The sequence below is a fragment of the Nannospalax galili genome, unplaced genomic scaffold (assembly GCF_000622305.1).
Source record: "Nannospalax galili isolate Female #2095 unplaced genomic scaffold, S.galili_v1.0 scaffold1350, whole genome shotgun sequence".
Taxonomy (NCBI): Eukaryota; Metazoa; Chordata; class Mammalia; order Rodentia; family Spalacidae; genus Nannospalax; species Nannospalax galili.
The window spans coordinates 524,926-527,654 of NW_008327998.1; the positions used below are offsets into that span (position 1 = coordinate 524,926).

The window sequence follows — 2,729 nt, forward strand, 5'->3', positions numbered from 1 at the left end:
GGATAACTACCCTCATGTTGTAGCTTTCTGACCTCAGTGAGTTCTTATTGCTGTTTCCCAGGAAATAAGACTACTGAACATGACAGGTGATGTTCAAATTTCAAGTCGACGTCTGTAAACAAATTGGTGCAGATTAAGTCTTCAGTAAACTGTAGCTAATAATATTTTCAAGACAATTACAGATCCTGCTCTGCTTGTGATGGGGTCACGACTGATAAATCCATCGCTTAATACCCCTCACCTACTGAACATCCCACCTGAGTCCATGTGTGCCGGAGAATGCTGGGTGCTCCCTTTGTTAACCCATGGTTGACCAGGAGCTGAGCTGTACCTCAGTACCACTGCCCGCTGTGCATCATCACCCCTGGGAGAAGATCAGCGCTCAGAAGCAGAGACCGCTTCTGCACATCGCGTTAGAAAAGATCGCTACCAGCTGCCAACAGAGTGCTTATTTCATTAGTCAGAAAGGAAGGAAGACTTGGAGGAAGAATTAAATTGCGGAACCTAGAAACCTCTGCAAAGTCAGCCTTTCCCACTTTCGTGGCATCTAAGTTGGTTTTAGCTTGGGTTTGGTTTGGGTTGGGTTTGGGTTTAGTGAGACAGGGTCTCGTGTGGCCCAGGCTGGTCTTCAACTTGTACATAGGTGAAGAAGCCCTGAACACCTGATCTTCCTGCCTCCACCTCCTGAGTGCTGGCCTCACAAGGCATGCACCAGCAGTCCTGATTTATACAGTGCAGATATCGATCTCAGGGTCTCATGCATACTAGGGAAGTACACTGTCACCCGAGCTGTACCCCCATCCTTGGCCTCTGTGGCCAGGAGTAGTTAGGCCCTCTCCAGGGACCCCAAGAGTGGTACAGAAATCTCTTTCCTCCTTGACACTTTGTGTCCCACCTGTTCTGAACTCATGCAAAGGAGATGTCTGCCCCTTCCCTCAGAGAACCGGCTCCACAGCCTGGGTCTCATTACATTTTATGGGCCCTTGGAGTATCATTTACCAAGATGTAAAGTGCAAGCAGGTTGTTTGACTTTCTAGAACCAGGTCGGTGAGATAGTGTGGGGCCTTTCCTGGTGAATAAACGATCAGATGAAAGCCTTCCCAACCTCTGCTGTCCCGAGGATGGTGGAGCTGGCTGGTTTCACCAGGCCACACAGTGCTGTCTGGCCAGATCTTGGAGCTGGGCACCCTCCTTGTCTTCCTGGAGAGGAAGGGTTTGTAGGACACATATCTGTCCAAACAGGAACAGTCCCTTAAGTAGGACACCTTAGTCTTGGGTTTTATGGAGTACAATGAACATGAGCTTTGTAAATCTAAAATGGAAAACATTGTGCTCTGGCTCCAGGGCCAAGTCCAGTCTCATGCTTCAGAGTGAGCCTCAAAGCAGTTAGAGGCGTTCATTAGCAGCATAGGCGTTCTCCAGGGCCTGGGCCTGGTCCTGCGTTAGCACAGAGGCAAACAGTTCCTGTCTAGGAATCAGTGGGCCAGGTGAGGAGCAGCTCTGTGGGTGCTGAAACGACTTCCCCCACTTCCTTTGGGCTTGTGATCCTCTGTTGTTTTGAGACGGTGCTGCACAGGGGACTAGCACACTCAGTACCATGCCAGAACTCACATGCCAAAAATGTGAACTCAGTCCTGTGCCAAAAACTGATGCTGAGGTCAAGGGTACAGCTCAGGTGGTAGACTGCTTGCCTAATGTATTGAAAGCCCTGGGTTCAGTCCCCGGCACTGTGGGAAGGGGGTAGCAGATGCCCCAATCCCAGCACTTGAGAGGCAGAGCAGGAGGATCAGAAGTTCAAGGTTATTCTTAGAGACACAGGAAATTCAAGGCCAACCTGGACTACATGGATCTTTTTTTTTTAAAAAAAAAAATAGAGGTCCTGAATCAGTGATAAGCAGGTCCTGATATATGGGCATTTGCTTTCTTCCCTTTGGCTCCACTCTTTGTGCCTATGGCTATGTACAGCAATGGCCTCCGTGAGATCAGAACTCGAGGGAGCAACATCTACATCACAGCTGAGCATTTGTATCAGCCAATAGAACCTCCCACAGATGGGTGCAGGGAGAGAGATACTCTGAGGAGCTGTTGTGTACACTTTGGGAGACTTGGTAAGTCTTAGCCTATAGGGTGGGCATCAGCCTTCAGCAACGCCTTCAACTGACTGGATGGGGCCCACCGCGCTGTAGAAGCTAATACAGCCTTGTTCAAAGTCCACTAGTTTCAGTGTTAATCTCATCCAAAGACACCTTTACAGAAACATCTAGAATAATAATTTGACTGACTATCTGGGCACCACGGCCCAGCCGAGTTGACACTCAGAATGACTCATGGCAGTTTTGAAACACCTGCTAGTCTCCTACAACCTCCATCACCATTAACCACAAATGGGGGATTTTTGTCTTGACCTTAACTCTTCTTGCACTTTTAGTCTAGACTTATTACCACCACCAGAACACGAAAGCGGAGGGTACAGGGAAGATTCCCCTACGCACTGGAACACACTCTTGAATCATACTATGAGAAGTAACAAGAAATGAGAAAATTCAAACAGCACACGTCGGCAGGTTCCTAAAGAATTCAGTGTGCGATGTGGAGGCCCGCTCTACCCTCTTCTTGCCTGGAAGTCAACAACTCCTTCCTTTCAATTGCTAGAGTTGTGGCTTGTCTTCCCCACACCACCTCTCGCTCCCCTTTCCTCCAGGTAGAGGGGTTGCAACATCTGCAGACAG

The 2,729-nt window shown here is 48.8% G+C and overlaps 1 long non-coding RNA gene across 1 annotated transcript in view; it reads right to left on the reverse strand.

The window, feature by feature from the left end:
• The window catches only part of LOC115071043, a 3,454-nt gene extending 3,089 nt beyond the window's left edge, over positions 1 to 365 (reverse strand). The window contains exon 1 of the long non-coding RNA XR_003850149.1: positions 258 to 365. This is a non-coding gene — a long non-coding RNA (uncharacterized LOC115071043). The remainder of the gene's footprint in view (positions 1 to 257) is intronic.
• Positions 366 to 2,729: the final 2,364 nt, after the last annotated feature.